Here is a 17,824-nt window from a genome sequence, read left to right as displayed (position 1 = left end):
TATCATCTGTTTTTTACATGGAACGTTAAATTGAAGATCGGTGCTTTGCAGCTGTACTTCAGTGCACACATAGCTGCTTGAATGGACAACTGATTCGACTTTTCACTACCAATGATCCTACTGTGCGCTTTTACCCAGATCACAGCGATTCTTTGGTTGCGGTCTCTTGCTTCCAGAAGTAGTGTATAGCGTGACCTGACCACGCAGCTGCAATGTTCACTCGGCCGAGAAAGCGTAACGGACAGCGGAGACCACTCAGACGGAACCGTCACACACAGGCTGGTAGAGACCCTGCGTCCGTCCTTCATGAGCGCGCCATCATTTTTGGTTCTTTGGTTCTTTGGTTTTTGTTATTTACTCGTTTCAGAATTGGTTGGCACCGTTTTGTGACCGGTCATCAGGAAGGCGCTACAAATTAACAGGCTGTAAAAGTTTAAATTTGTTTTACCGCTGAAAGAACGTGTGTGATGTGGAAATATGATCTAGTAGTATGGTGAGGAGACAAATATTGATATGCAGTCATCTAGTCCTTCATATCTTATGATAAATAATGTATCATAATGTAGCGACAATGATAACTTAGAGGAGCGAAGACTTAAAACAGTGTAACGAGAGAAGCAATCACGTGGAGGTAATTCGAAAGAAAGATCAGAGTTCAATATCCCATGAATTTCGGGATCATCAAAGGCGGAGATGTAGCTAATTTGATCAAGGTTGTGGGAGAAAACCTGCCGTACCGTTGTAGAATGTTCATCTAAAGAGCCTTAAGGATACCGAGGATATAATGTTTTAGGGTATGTAAATAGGATTAAAGTGAACAATAAAGGAGGCAGCTTCAGAAAACCGTTGCAATATACGGAGACGATCGAAGAGATACAGTTCTTGATATCTGCTTTATTTAAGGAAATCATGTCTTCAGTTGTAGGTACGGGACGTAAGGAGTCGTTGCGGAAAAAGGGATTATCGACATACCTTGACTGGGGTAACGACTTGAGGTTTAATCGAAAGTTATTTTGCCTTACGCGGTTGTGAGTGGGTAGAGTGATATGATGTATATCCTATAGACAGTGCCGCATGTGAAATGAGGATTGGTAACGAAAATGGTTCAAATGGCTCTGAGCACTATGGGACTCAACTGCTGTGGTCATTAGTCCCCTAGAACTTAGAACTACTTAAACCTAACTAACCTAAGGACATCACACACATCCATGCCCGAGGCAGGATTCGAACCTGCGACCGTAGCAGTCGCACGGTTCCTGACTGCGCGCCTAGAACCGCGAGACCACCGCGGCCGGCGCGATTGGTAACGTTTATGGTTTGATGATCATTGCCAATGGGGATCAATTGACAGTGTTATTTATCATTACACTATATCTTCAGAACATTTGTCCAACAGTAGACTTGGCATGTATCTCTGTAAACTTTTCTTTTCGTCTTTGGTTGTAAATTATGAATCCATCCCCAATTCCAGTAACCCAGAAAAAAAATTATTCTCCGGTATAAGGAGCACTGAAAATAAACAGAACGGAAGGTTGTATGACTAATTCTTGTTGTAAAACAAAGGAGCTTCTATATCACCAAAACTGTCCCGAGCAATTCTAGAGTGCATTTCAAAACCTTAAGCAGGGAAAAAGGACAAGGAATGTGTGTTAGTGGAATGCTAGCGGAACATACCTAAGCTGCAGGCTAACAGAAGATTTTTACCAGAAGAGAAAATGCAAGACTTTTTTGGCGGGGGGGGGGGGGGGGGGGGGGGAAGCAAACCAAATTTCGCATGAAGGGCGTAAAGAAATTAAGATACATTCGAAGTTCTCAAACATATTTAAACAGAATTTTGGTGAGACGTTTCAAAAAGTATCCACGTTAGTAGCAATATCTCACAAAAACAAATGAATAACAGCAGGTATCTGGAAGTCCTCCCAGATCCTTAACACCTTAGTTCCATGAAAATAGATCACAATGAGCCAGAGATCTTAAATATTACCTCGAGTACAAAATTATTTACAGGAGGGTCACAAGTACTCCAAACAAGTCATCTAATGACAAGCCAATGTCAAGGCTCTCATCCGATTACCTAAGTTAAGCGATGTTGGGCCCGATTAGTTCAGGGACACGCAAGTGGCCAAAATAGCGTTCGCTTGAAAGATTTGCTTCAGCCGTTGAGCCATGCAACCTTATTGTTATTATTTAGTGACAAAATAATAAATAATGCAGAGAATAAAAGCAAAGTAGTCTTGGATGTCATAAAACGGGACACGGGAAGAAACCAACAAAAGTATAACAAAACACAAATAAGAGAGAGGGATAAAGTAATAAAAAGCTAACAGGCTTTGGGAGCGAGCATTCCTCAAATATAGCCGAAAAATTATAACACAAATTCCCAAAACATTGTAAATAATTGTGTACTAAATATAGTGATGTTATTACCAAACAAAGAGTACGAAGTCAATATCAGTTTTAAAAAACTGAAAAATAAAATGTCAGCACGCCTATATGAAGTACCAATTTGTTTTCCGAAAATGAGTACATAAAAGAGTATTTAAAACAGAGATGAATGATTTCTGTGCTAAAGTAAGGTAGCCTACTGCAGAAGACATAGAAAACTATAGGCTCATTTCCGTGCTCTTACCATTCTCACCAATAAAAGGATCAGTTGTAAATGACAGATTAATGAGTTACTTAAATAAATACAACCTTTTAAGTGCAGCACAGTTTCGGTTCTCAAGTGGTAGGAGTAAGAATCAGCTACAGTAATACACTTATTTACAAAAGTGGCACGTGTTGCCCTTGGCAATAATGATTGAGTGACAAGTATATTCTTAGATCTGCCCAAGTCTTTGATTCTGTTGACGATAAGATTCTACTATATAGCCAGAATCATTAGGAATAAGAGGTGTAGCTGATGGCTGGTTCGAAACTTACGTAGTAGATAGTGTGCAAGATAACTCAAAACTCAAATAAGGCTAAATTTTTAGTGAAGCATTTATCACAGTCAAAATACGTTGTATAGGAGTTCCTCTCGGTACGTTATTAGGAACAATACTGTCGGATATACTACAATAACTTTGTCACGGGAAAAAAGTCTCTTATTCATCACAGCAGCATTGCAGTCACTGTAAAAAATCAAAAACCTAGAGAACTCCTGTAAGAAGAAAAAAATTAACTCTCAACAAAATTAAGTATAGGTCAATACGCAATAAAATTACGTCGAATACGTGGAAAACGAATGTCATTAGTTTCAGAATATCGAAGATGACGTTGTTAAATTAAATGTGTACGCCATGTGTTATCTAGAGACATAACATAACAGACATAAAAATTCATAGGAATGAGTATTGAATGTCAGTTTAAATGGTGTGAAGCCACAAAGAATCTGCAAATAAAATGTTATCGAATGAAAATTTCCACGCTGCAGCGGAGTGTGCGCCGATATGAAACTTCATGGCACATTAAAACTCTGTGCCGGAGCGAGGCTTGGATTCGGGACTTTTTCCTTTCGTGGGCAAACGCTCTGCCATTCTGGAAACATTCACCAATCTATGGTTAACCCATTTGTCCGCAATATCCTCTCTCCCAGGAGTGCTAGTCTTTCAAGGTACGCAGGAGAGCTCCTGTGAAGTTTGAAAGGTAGGAGGCGAGGTAGTGGTGGACGTAAAGCTGTGAGGAGTCATGCTGAGCGCTTAAGAAGCTTAGTCGGTAGAACACTTGTCCGCGAAAGGAAAAAGCCCCAAGTACGAATCTCGGTGAGTCCCGATTGAGTAGCTCACTTGGTAAAGCACTTGTGCTCAAAGGGTAAAGATTCCGAGGTCGAGCGTAGATTCAGGACACAGTTTTAATCCTCCACGAAGTTTCAAAATATCTTCAACATGTTACGCCGTTGGTCTTCTCAATTAGCAACAGGGAGTCTTTCAGCTACATACTATTCGTACATACCCTCAGTTCTTAGCTACAGCATTCTTCCTTGGGGAACAAACGCACGAAATACGGACACAGTGTTTCTAAATACAGAAAAGGATCTTACGAATAATAACCAAAAACAGTATTCAGACTCATCGTTGGGATCTGTTAAAAACATTGGGGCTTTTGACTGCATCATGTGAGTACGTTCACCAATCAGTTACGTGCATAAAAAACTTTATAATTACTGCACAAAGAGCTGTCCATTACCAAGAAAGAATGAACACAAAACTCGAAAGAGCATTCCTTTATGCAAGGAATAAAATTGTACCTGTACAGAGGAGCAAAGTACCAAGAAGACGACCTAATGAAAGTAGAAAACATGCAGTAGCAACATGAATATGTGTAACACTATAACTAAAGGCTGTAAGGAATTAAAAAGTTTTCAAGAGTAGGTGTAAAATTGTTGACGATGATATAATTGACGTGTAGGTCATTGACTTCTGTATATTTTTATATCAGGATCTTTTTATGCATTTGGTAGTTAATCATGTTTCATTATTCAAATTATATTTTTAATGTACTGTTACATAATTTGCGGAAATATCACTTTATTTGCTGGACAATTTGTTTCCTTTTGGAAGAAAAGACTTTACTGAGTGAGATTATTGGGGACAAGTAACATGCCAGTATTGATTTTCAGTGCACGGAGAAGCAGGATTTAAAATGCAAAAATTAAAAACAGAACACCTCGACCGTATAAGGAACCGGACTGCTTGCTGTTCACCAGCTCGATATCCAAACTTAATCCATTGAAACGTCACACACGCCAGAAGTCACAGAATTCGTCCGCGTTTGCAACTGTTCTGGAGTCTAAATTAGTAGAACTAGTCATTTACGATCTGTATTGTATTATTCGTCGAGTTTTCTAGTACATTTTTTAAAGACAAGTGTCACTCCTGTGAAACTGCAGTGTGGGATATTTATTTCGTAATGTTACTTCTGAGTGTCTGTCAGAGTGCTCAGTGGCTCAGCGGGATGTATTTCGATTTAAAATTTTTTATTATTATTATTATTGGCAAGTGAAAGTAGGAGATTCTACCCTTTTACGTTTTGGTTCAATGCAGAAGGTATATCGGTTCCCAGGACCTCCTTGCGCTGTTTGGTTGCTATGGTAACACATTCATGTTACCTGCAGACGCTACAAAATACGATTCCCCTGATTTTGTCTGGTATTTCAGAATAAGGAACTGACTGTGAAAGGTAAGATAGCGCAATTTCTGTGTTTTGTGCCTGGATTTAACAGCACTACTAAAACTCCAGGTTACTTACGCCCCAAAATACGACTTGAAGCGTATTATAGACGCCGCTTAGAAGCATATCTGTCATTAAATGTTCTAATATCACCAGTTTCTATCGTTTCTGGTTGTGGCACAATGAGTTATTCTGCACCAATATTGACCTGCACTGCCTTGATCTGTAGTAGTTTAGTGACGTAACGATTTATAGAGCCAAGAGCAACGAGAAACAACGGAACGAAGTGGCTACTCTAACTTCTAGCAGAATGAGTACGCAAAGTAGAAGGCACGTTACTGGGATATAAGGCATGCGTTACTAATGTTTAAGAAAATGTATGCCTACATTTGAGTCAACAGCATCACAAGTATTCCAAAATGTTGCTTAGTGTTAATTTTAAAGCAAGTCATTCTTTACCCAGTGTCCGTGCGTTTCAGTGGACACGTCACAATACAGGTATTTCGGGTAACTTATTGTCCCAGGGAGAGTAGTTTGTTAACTACTAAACTAAGATGTATTATAATCTATTTTGCAAATGTTCAAGCCCACGGATGATTATTGTGATTTCGTTTTATTTTTAAATTGATCTTGAAGCTTTGGTGTAACTGTCGTCATGGCTGTTTAACAAACTAACATTCTGTTCCTCTGTCTTATTGCGGCTTGACGATCGTTCCATCTCTAGTTACACCAATGTATAAAATACTACTTGTGATTTATTCGTAGAAGGCTCGCATCTTCAGAACGAAGCAATTGTGTGTAGAGGCTGGGAAACACTGAAATTAATGTCTTCAGTGATTTTAGCATAACGTCGCAACCTTGTAAGCGGACTCCGACAGTTCGGCACCGTGTGTTGTATGTGTCCACACCGAGGCAGAATCAATGATGATAGAAATAAGTTCATACATACGGGTGCAACTGCGTACAAACGAAGAATTAGTTGAACGATTGAAACGAATCGTTTCCATACAACATTTTGACACACGCACTTACACACACACACACACACACACACACATTTTATTGATCGCCAGTAAGCACCAAACATACACATAAAGCATTTTAAATTTTGCTAATTTCTGAGTACAGTATGTCACTAGAGTTTGCATGATAACAAAACCGCCGGTTTCAAATTATTTGCCATTTTGTTTGATAAATCTTCCGTGCAGTCATCTTAATAATTCTTTACTCACGATACTCTACAGCATTGAACGAGACCATGCGTTCCATTAATATGTTCGAACTGCGAAATACCATTCCTGGTTGTAGTAATTGTACAGTGACACGGGTCACAGAATGAAAATAACAACATTTATTTTTCAGGATCTTTACATGATGGAGGGTTCATCTCAACATCACAAAAGTGCCATAAAACGAACAACTCCACCTAAGAAGTCTGATGAGAAAGCGGTCAAGTCTCGGAAGCTTCTTAACACGGAGGAATTGATGATCCCCTCCCATGAATTGTACACGCTTCCCAAGAGTGTGCTGCGGAAGCCAACACCTCACACCAAAGCGAAATCAAAGAAGATCCCTGCAAAACAAACTATTTCGAAGGTAAGCCGGAGCATCATTTTCGTCTTATGAATTGACAGCGTAGTATTAGATTATATTAGGTGTACTTTCGTTCCTAGAGACCCATGGCTGGGAAATCCTCCAGCATGTAGAACATGTCATTTATACATAGTAGTAATAATTTGCTCAGTTAATTATGCACTGTGTCCTTTAATGAATTTTAATCTCTTCTATTTATGATAGCAAATATTTCGTTCTGTGACGCTTTTAATCCACAGCACTGCGAATCATCATCAGCCAATTTACAAATAATTTGTGATGTGCATATAAAATGACTCGTTCCTATCATTACAACTTATCGTGAAAATATCAGTGCAACGTTAAACTAATAACTCTCCTTTCCTGTCTCTCCCAGAGAAAAAGAGAAAGGAAACATATATGAGCTAACAATTCCTACCCACTACCTTTCACGTATTAAGATAGCAGAAATTCTTCTACTGAACCAAAGGGAAATTTTCTCAGTTTATTTTCAAATTGTGCTTTGCTGTCTGTCAAACATTTCATGCCAGTTGCTAAGTGAGGAAACATTTTGATTATGGCGTAGTGCACCCTCTTTTATGCTAACGACAACTGTTACGTTTGTAATGAATGTCATTTTCCTTCTGGTAACTTAATTATGTACATAACTGTTCCTTTTAAACTGCAGTGGGTTATTTACAACAAAGTTCGTGAAGGAATAAATATTCTGAGAAGCAGCAGTCAAAATGCCTCTCTCTTTGAACATCTGTCCGCAACATGATGATGGGCGAGCACCACATTATTCTTACAGCACATTTTTCAGCAATGAAGACTTTCTCTCTGAAAGATTCGTTACTCCAGAACATTATTCCATGTGACATTATTCAATGAAAATATGCAAAATATTCAATGAAAATATGCAAAATATTCAATGAAAATATGCAAAATATGTCAACTTACTGATTTGTCTCTCCTCGAGATTTGCAATGATTCTAAATGCAAATGTGGCTGAACTCAGTTGTTTTAGGAGGTCAAAATGTGCTTTTTCAGTTTAAATTCTCATCAATGTGCAAAAGTAAGAATTTTGAAGTTATCACCCTATTTATTATTTCCTTGCCACGTGATACACTTATGATTGGTGCAGTACCTCAAGTTGTGTAGAACTGCACATGTTGTGTCTTTTTAATATTGAGGGTAGGATATTTGCCACAACACCAGTCAATGATACTTTTAAGGACATTATTTATCATTTCTTTAGTTCCTGTATGTACGCTTGGATTAGGGATACCACCCTTTCGCTTTTTGGCGGAATTGTACTAGTATTTCAAGGACTGTCCAGGATGCCCAGTACAGGGACTCGGGACACGCTTTTATCCCGCCTTGTGCCAAATTTGCGAATCATGCGAACGAGGAGAAAGAATTATATGTGAATTTGCTCCTCGATTACTATATATGATTCTAAATACATATATGTTTTTTTTTTCAATTAAAGATTATTGAGCAGTTGCACTTTTCAAGTCCAGTTTCACAAATTTAGGATTAGGAAGAATCGAAGTTCGGGGAAGATGTTTCGTCCTTTCTCTAATATAATAGTGACAGTTTGTCAAGTTCGTCTGTTCCGAAGAAATAAGTTAAAAGATTTGTGGCCCTCAACAAAGACTGACTAGATAACGAATATTTTTTCCTTCTGATTGATGAACGAAAACAACTTCACAGCAGTGTGTGTGATTTGCCCCACCACGTTTCCTATCATATTTAAAGGAAGAAAAGCAATAGTAAGTCATACGAACACACAAAAAAACATTCTGGCACAACAGCACATTGTAGTAAAAATAAAACAATTAAAACGTAATTTGTGAAGAAACATACGTCTGAGAAAGGTTCCTTGATACTCGCTGAAGTTTATCGCATTGTATAACATGGCATTAAGTACAACTCATTGGACTGCCAAATGAAACTGGATCGTTCCTTGTTTCTCGATAGTACTTCTGTATCTAAAATTTCTTGTGGAAGAACTAAGGCTTTATCTCAGAAAATATTCTTGGTCCATGCACTCACGACAAGGAGGCCCATATCTGGGGGCAAGGGAAGGCTGCCCTCGGACCTCCCCCTCCCCCCCCCCCCTGCCCGGCTCTCAGGAGAAAGAAAAAATGTAACGTAGTGGGTGTTTTTCCTTTAACAGAATAAATTAAAAGTCAGTATTATGCAGGTTTCTAATAGGCTCGGAACGGGAACTTTTGTTTGGGTGCTTAGAAGTCCCATTCCTCTTCTAAAATAATAAAAATACTTCATTAATCCATACCCGCAGATCTAGCACCACCCCCCACCCCCATACAAACTTTCGTATAGGCGCACTTGATTCAAGATGTAGTCATAGGTGAGTTTCATAAAGCCTTTAATTTTTCTGCGTCCTCAGATACTTCAAATCGAGAAAATATAAAAAGTTTTCCATATGCAGTCCAGTACCACAGGATATGTCAGAGAGTGCTAGCTTTTTATGAGGACTCCAAAGAAACCCATAAAGATGTTTTCCATGCATTAAAGAACATTACAGAATCTAATGGCTTTCAGCTGAATCAAGTAAGTGCATCCATTGCTGACGGTGCTCCCGAGGACTATGACAAAAACAATTCGGTTTGTGTCTTACTGAAAAACGAAAGTACTCCATTGCAATTACCATGTCACAAAATAATATTGTAGAACACGGTCTTAAAACATTTAATTTTGATATAGAGGCATCTATTCTCAAAATCAACAGTGACTTTGGTCCTTCTGGATTAAATGTTTAGTCACTGATATTTTCACTTATAAAAAATTACGACACGTCAGTATAAGATGCCTCCTGCTACCTCCTGCAGTTGGCAGAAATGTATACCGCTCGCCTGCCATCAAGTCATATTTTATTCCAAGATTTATCTGGCAGTTTGTTACATCAGATGGGAAGCATGATGCTGAAGAAATTCAACATTCACTTCCTGAATGCTGTCTACGTTCTCTGCAGCATGTTTTGCCCCATTTGAAACTACTATTAGGAAACTGGAAAACAGCTTAGTTACTTTTGTGACGTTGGACGGCATAATAAAGGACACCAACAGCAAATTAGCGATCAGGAAACAAGATAAATTCTTAGGTTAAAAAGTTCACGAAATCCTGGAAGTAATGCCGAAACCACATAGGTTGGGTTTTCAGGATGATTTACCATCTTTCTTGTCGCCACGTTGCATTGATTATGCGTCCCAAAGCTACGATTTTTCTCAGAATAAAGTGCCCAATCTGCTAACAAATTTTTCACTTAAGGAACAAGAATATTTCCATCTGCAGTGGCAGTTTTTTAAAGGTTGCCAACAAACTGAATATCTATCTGAATGAAGATCTGTTGTACAATAAATTCTGCGATTTACAGAATGCATGTGCTGGATTTAATTATTTCTTGTTATTACCGTTGTAAATTTTGATCGGGATTTATAATCTCTCCTTTTTGTTTGAACTTTGACTTGAACTTATTATATTATCTGTAACGGTCATTTAAAAATGTATTTCACCTTCAAATGGCAAATCCATGCATTACAAATGAGAATGAGAAGGAAAAGACTTTCTTTTTTGTTTCATGTTAAAATAATATGAAAATTAATTATGGTATGTTTAAAAATTATAGGTATAATAAATTGATTATATTACTTACTAGATTTGTAGTAAACTATTAGCAGTTTCTTCATCCCTTGTGATCGAGAAGTAGTTGAGTCCCAGGTTTCTCGAAAGATAACATACATAACTTGGACTGATCACAATACTACTGGCATCTGCAATGAGAACTATGTCTGCTTGTTCTTTATTAGACAGAAGCTTGTTTACGTATGTGAGGAGCAACAGCGGACCTAAGATTGAGCCTTGGGAAACCCCATATGTGATTTCTCCCCTGCCAGAATAATGTCTCCAGACTACATGTGTTACATTACTGAGTACAACTTTCTGCATTATTTTGGTGGGATACAACATTATCCATTGATTGGCTATACCATAAGTCCCACGATGCCTCTGTTTATCTAGGAGTATGTAGTGATTCACACATTCAAATGCCTTGGATAGGTCCCAGAAAACATCATCCAGCACTATTTGTTATTTAATGCCTGTAAAATTCGGTAAGTGAACGTGTAAATAGCATTCTCAGTAGAGCAACTTTTCTGAAATTAAAATGAATGGATTAGAGAACAAGTTAGACTGTGGGACATAACTATGAAAGTGATCAAAATATAAAGTTGGCTGGACAGTAGCCAGGACAATTGATGCTAGATGGGCAAAGGAAATTCTTTTCTGGATTCCAAGCAATAAGAAAAAACTGAGAAGACAAACTTGTGGAAGGCAGACAGATGATATTAGAACAAATGCAGAAGCAACATTGATTTGTGCCTTATTGCTGACGATCCCATACATGGAAATATTTGGAAGTATAGATAGCATGCAGCTGATAATGGTATATACCGTATTACAGTGTACCGAAATTTTGAGTCTTTTAACAAATTAGTGTAGAGTGGTTATTAAATCTTAAAGGAGTCCATCTGGTTTTTACCCTCATAAATTTTCGTTTTAGCCTCCCACCCCCTTCCCAACAGCCCTGTTCGTTCGGTCTGGCAATCGGATCGGTAGGTGAGCGCAGTTAGTGGTAGAGTTACTGTGCAGTTCTGTAAGCCCTTCGCTAGTGAATCGGTATGGTTTCCAATGTACTGAGGTAGACCCGTGCCATGTTGCCGTGTCTCTTCACGCCAGCCTATCAAACACATGTGATCATAGCTGTAGGCATGCTCAGCCAATGTCTGTGCACCCTATACTGCGCACTGCAGCATGCACAGTTACCCACACCTAATGCAGCCAGATGATACAACTAACAAACACGCTTTTCCCATTGTTAATTTCGATAAGTGTGTTTACAGTGAATAGTGTTGAACATATCAGTGGAAATGGCGGAAGAAAAGGAGGTTAGTACGTTCACAGCCCAGTGACACTGAAATGGCTTCACATTTTGCCATCGTGTGTGTGTATTGTGTGCTGTACATGTAACAAAACCAGGATGCAGTGAGACTCTTTATTATTGATCAATTTCGACCAGTATGCGTGGCTTCCTCAGAATAACTACCCTGCTCAGTCAGTACCTCACCACAAAGTTGCTCTCGGGCATTTCGAAAAGGTTCGTTCGTCTCGTCCCGCAGATTAAGTTATCGAATTCCATGGCTCCTCATTTCCTCCAGTTATCTGGTTCACCTTCATTGCTACGGTGCACCATGTCCACTTCCATGATTCTCAACTAAAATGCATGTATAATGACATTTATTAATCGATTTTCCACTTTGATGCGTTCCTGTGATTCTTGAACGACTACATCCAAAACCAAAAATCACTCACTATTTCTAAAATAACAAACTGCCTCCGCATTCAAAGCACATCGAACCGAATGAACGGCCTTACCGACACCTCACCAGCTATCGCTACAGTAGACGAAAAATCGGGAAGCAGACTTACCGGTAACAGTCCTCAGTAGTGTACAGAATAGCAACTTCGGCTACCGAACTGAAAATGACGTCACTATCGAGGCTAACTTACGGAACCGGCTAGTGTGTATAATAAAGAATAGGGCTACAGATTGGGAACCACTGCTCAGCGCTACCGGGTACGATGTCGGAATACTTAAGAGAACTAGTGTGTAAAAAATCTCTTCTGTAAGACACAAGTCATCCTAATTAATTTCGAAAGATTTCCTGGCTATTCTAAACAAATCTGCCAACAATCCGAAAGCACGTTCAACCGATTAACCGATTGTCGCGCTCACGAAAATCTGTAACTGAACATTGTTGCTATATTCATAGGCGTCTGCAAGGGAGAATGGCTGAGTGGTGGTGTGAGGGTGGGGGGTAGAGGGAACAGGAAGGAGGGAAAGAGGGTGGGGGGTGTGCAGTTGCCCCTCCTGGAACTTGGGTACAGTGTTTTTTTTTTAATGTTTTTATTCATTACATAATTCTCTCGAACTCCACCTAACAACAGATTTAATATTGCAGACCGCGAAGAGAAATGCTTCAGCTTTAGATATCACTATATATTTTGTGTTTTCTCAGCTGTCGTTGTTGATAGGAAATTTTGCCTATTCCTTGGTGAGGCACGGTTTCGGCGCCTGTCTGTGGTCAAGATGGATACGAACTTCAACAAAAACGTGAAGAAGTAACGTCTTTTTCTGTCACTTCCTCGTTCAGCGTGTACGGAGGCGCAGAAAGGAGGCAGTCTAACACCTGGCCCACAGATTCCGTCGCCGATTCGCAACATATAAATGTGGCGGTAGTATACATGGCAGTCATCCGACCCTAGTACCCGTAAGGACGCGCTCTCTGCTTGATGCTCAACAGAATCCCAACCGTAATACTACATTTCCCTGCTGATAAAGAAAATCCATGAGAACTTCGTGATTCTGCCTACAGCCATAGACCACCGGCACATCTACCAGATATGGAAAACGCAGAAAGAATTTACGTTTCGCAGAATATCACTGCCAGCTCTGAAAAACAAAAGAGCATAAAAGGGCGCAGAGGACGTCGGGAGTCAAATTCGACTGTGCGTCAGGAGACCAAAAATGTAGTTCACAGTCTAGTTGGAGTCCAGGCATCGAGGTCACATAACAGCAAAACTCGCTGTACCTGAAGGGGATAGCTGGGTCTATGGAGGTAAAAATAAGATGAGTTGTCATGACATCACAAACTTGAAGCCGACCCAAGTGAAGATCCGCCATATTAGCTACCCCAAAACACTCGCTTCTGGTGAGTTAATTCCGTGTAGTCGTGAAGTGTTCTGAAAAAAATGCCGGCTTGCTTCGCTTACGGGGGTAATAATCGTTCTGATTGTAGTCTAAAGTTTAAACAAATCACATTTCATTCATAAGTGGACTTATGTAAGAGCACATTTCTTATATACACTTGAAATTCCGATGCACTGTAAAGTTTTACAGTATGGTTTTATTTCTGTGATTTGACTTTAGATTTCCTATCAGTCCAACGCGAAGAGCTCTCTGGAGGTGAGCAATACACTTGGTTTTCATTGTTTGGTTATTCCCAAGTAACTGAAAAATCCTGGCAAGAAATATCCTGGAAATGGGGACTAATGTTTTAAAATGCAATAATTTAGTATACAAGTAATGTAACTACATGTAGTTAATTAAATCTTCAGTAAAATGTGTGGAACACCTGTTACAGTGGTTAAATTATAAGTACTTAAAGGGTGATATATTTGTTAAAGCAAAGTTCCCTATCTAAGTCCAGCCTATGTAGATCATTACATTAATCATTGTTTTACTATTTTATCCTGTAAATTGCTATTATTTGCCACACTGAATGTCACGTGGTAGGTACAATTAAAAAACAAAGCAGATGTGTAAACTACAGTGGGCCTGACAATCTAAAATTCAGTTCATTTCCTTCGTAATTTAACGAATCTTTCACTTTGTTGACATGACAGCTGGCTTGTTTATATCATCCCTGCATACATCTATGGGACACCAAAGAATATGAGATAAGTTTCTTGCAAACTTGAACATTTAAAATTTGCATTTGACTTGAAAATGCAGCGAATACAAATCGGTGCCTCTAAACTATCAATCATTGCTTTTGAAGTTCTGGCTTTATCGGCGAATTATCGACACAAACAGAATGAAAGTGAATAGAAATGGATTATGAAAGCTCGCTCTTCATAGCACATACTTCTCGGTTATTCGAAGTGTATAAACAAAAAAGGAATTACAGTACTGAGGCCAGAAGCGTCATATTCTAGTGTCGTATTACTGTATCAAATACGCATTTAAGACTATAAAAACGTTTGAAGTTGCGTTCCTTAAGCTGTGTTGTTCACTAAAACAGTGTAACATTTACGATGTAAAACAAATATCGCGTGCACACGACAGAAATAACGAACAAGAAACAATTGTAAACACTCGTCTGCTAATGTTTTGGGGGATCCAAGATGGCGGCAGGCCCCGTCCACTGGCTTCAAAACAACGTACAGCGTAAGTCTGTAGCGCCATCTCCCCTTATTCTACCTCCATGGTTGGGTCGGTGGTCGAAGTACTTGTGCTGCTGATAGTTGAGTCTACCGGTTAATTTTAGGATGGTTTTCGGAGATTTCCCACACTCATATAGTCTCATATTGGCCCTGGAGTACACTTTAGCTAACTGATCAAAAAAAAATGCAACTTCAAAATAAATTTTGTTTTTCTTCGGTTATACCAGTTACAATAAAAATAGAAATTTTGACAATAATGCAATAAATTCATTAACGTGAATAGAAGTTTTATAAGCAAACAAAGTTCTATCGATGGCATCAAAGTTGAATAAGCGTTTTTTAATGTTTATGCTCTGTTTTTCCACTTCGAAAGGTAATAATATGGCATTTTTGCTGTATCCAGCAGGATTTTCATTATCATTCTGACGTTTCTCCTATTTCAAATTTTTAATATTTTAGAAGCGTGAATAAATTATTTTTGTATTATTTCCTAGATTTATTTCATATCTTGTTGGATACTCTGGATTTAATCACATGAGGATGTAATTTCAGATCACTGATTTAAAAATGTGGCATCCGTTTTCGTAACACTAACGTACAAAGATGTACTTTTCATTTAATATTGAAACATCATTACCGTTTAGGTTCCATAGTAATCAACATAAAAAAATACGAAGTAGACAACTATCAGTCTTTTGTGATTCAAGTTTTACGTGTTTCTTAGAAATTTGGTTCTTGGAGTATGATACGTTTCAGACTCGTTCCAGTCTGGCAAGAACTGAATCTTGCCCCCTCTTGAAAAAATATCTGCGGTCTCCCGTGCCCATACTTAACCTGAAAGGGCTACGAAAAGATCCTGTTCTCAAGCAATGGAAATGCTTCATCCCCACTATTAATTCGTGACATAATATCGCTTTCGTCCCTTATTTGATCTGGTTTAGACAATTCAGCTGTTCCATTACTAATTTTTGCCTCTAACAAACTACTTTTCAAGACATTTTAATAAAGAAATCGACCCACTGGGCCTACATAAATTGTAGTAAATATTTATCTCGCATCGACTGTTGCTGTAAGTATAATTAAAAATAATTTTTGGTAATTATAACAGGAGGAGGCAGACTTACAATGGGACGACGCCTATTCGTCCAAATTTGTAGTCTTTGCAGGGCTTTGCCAGAAATGAAAGTGACCGGAGGAAATCTAGAAGGTCGACAGTTTAGCAAATATCGGTTTTAGGCACGAGTCCGGCTAGGCATAACTATTTTAGATTAGCATGACTTTCAGGACAGCGCAACGAGTACAGAACGGTAATCCGGGGGCGGTGGAGTCGAGGCTCTGTGCGGAAACTTGTTTATTTCCAATTTTTACGTTATTTATTGTGCAAAATAATCCGACTTAATGCTCAGTATATTGTGTTTATTGATATTCTCATTCTCCTCACGAAGAGGAAAGGTAAAAGAAAATTTGAGATTGCAAATAATTTTTCGAGAAGAGAATGTAGAGCGAAAATGAGAACTTGCATATTAAATTAGATATTTTTAATGCCTTACATTTGATTATTTATGTGCTATGGGGTGATATTCTTCGTAAAGACAGGAATATTAGTAATATTCTTGGCTTCTTACATACGTTGTTTTTATAATTACATGGTTGTTTTAAAGTTTGTATAGTGAAACAAACGTGGTTGACATCCGTAATGGGTTCTCTCTCACTGGGCAGTTAGGATTCAAATGGCTCTAAGCACTATGGGACTTAACATCTGAGGCCATCAGTTTCTTAGACCTAGAACTGCTTAAACGTATCTAACCTAAGGACATCACACACATCCATGCCCGAGGCAGGATTCGAACCTGCGACGTAGCAGCAGGGCGGTTCCGGACTGAAGCGCCTAGAAGGGTAGGTATTGATCAAACTACGCCTAACGAAGTCAAACGACTCGCACTGAACCAACCTCCCCGAAAAAAAAAAGGCGGATAGAAGATGGGCAACTTCGCTGCCTTCGGTGCAGAAGGTACCTCCTGACTTTTTCCGAGGTAGGAGTCTGGTACGAGGCAGGGATGGGAAAAACCGAGCAGTTAAAAACGATACCGGTATTTTATTTCTGAATAACCGGTATTTGTTCGGGGACTGCTATAACAGGTATTTTCATTTTCCAGTAATAACCACCTAAAAACACCGAAATAGCAATTAGCAACAGCAGTAGTGTTAAAATTTTTCGTTTCTTAAAGTATCCTTTTTTTTTTAGAAAAAAAGTAATTTTTATTCGTAAATTTGGAAATACTGCGTTATTATAGACATGGAAAAAGCGACCAGTGTTTTTTAATAAATGGATATTCTGCCAATTACTGCCGGCCCCATCGATTTATGCTGGAGATTTTAATAGTCACCCCGGCCACTGGAACTGTACACGTGACAATGAATGTGGTATTGCACTCAACGATTGGGCTGAAAATGAAAATCTGTACCAGGATGTGGGAACTTTCAAGATAGGCCGCCTGGTGAAGAGATTACAACCCGGATCTTTCCTTTGTGTCCTGGGACTGCAGAGGGCGCGCAGTGCCTATATCCAGAGAGGTGTTACCTAATTCCTCACACAGCCACCATAGGCCAGTAATCCTCGATATGTGGCTCTCTGTCCCAATAGCGAGACCTGTACCACGACCCAGATGGAATTTCCGCAGGGCTGATTCGCGGGGCTTTGCTCACCACCTAGATAAATATAACTTTTTTTTTTCACCAGAGCCTAAAAGCTACCCTCGATTCGTCGGGGCTATTCTTACTGCTGCTAAGAAGTTTATCCTTCGTGGCTACACAAAAGGAATATATACCAGGCTGGAATGAACATTGTGAACAACTTTATGAACTGTATAGCGAAACTGGCGACAGCGATATTGCAGACGACCTCCTCCAAAGTCCTGTCGCTGCTAGAAGAGTACGATGGTGTGAGATGGTAGAAAATATCAACTTCAGATATTCAAGTAGAGAGACATGTAGCCTACTGCGTAAGATTGGCAGAGCCTCCAATAAACCCAGGCAGAAATCTGATATTTCAGGTAACCAAATAACAAAT

General features: G+C 39.0%; 1 protein-coding gene across 1 annotated transcript in view; it reads left to right on the top strand.

The window, feature by feature from the left end:
- The first annotated feature begins 6,640 nt into the window (after positions 1-6,640).
- The window catches only part of LOC126336485 (dynein axonemal heavy chain 7), a 978,012-nt gene continuing 966,828 nt past the window's right edge, over positions 6,641-17,824 (top strand). The window contains exon 1 of the mRNA XM_050000228.1: positions 6,641-6,747. The gene's annotated coding sequence lies outside the window, so the exon portion shown is untranslated. The remainder of the gene's footprint in view (positions 6,748-17,824) is intronic.

This window comes from Schistocerca gregaria, chromosome 2, assembly GCF_023897955.1.
Source record: "Schistocerca gregaria isolate iqSchGreg1 chromosome 2, iqSchGreg1.2, whole genome shotgun sequence".
Lineage (NCBI taxonomy): Eukaryota > Metazoa > Arthropoda > Insecta > Orthoptera > Acrididae > Schistocerca > Schistocerca gregaria.
This window is presented reverse-complemented; position numbering and strand designations above follow the sequence as displayed.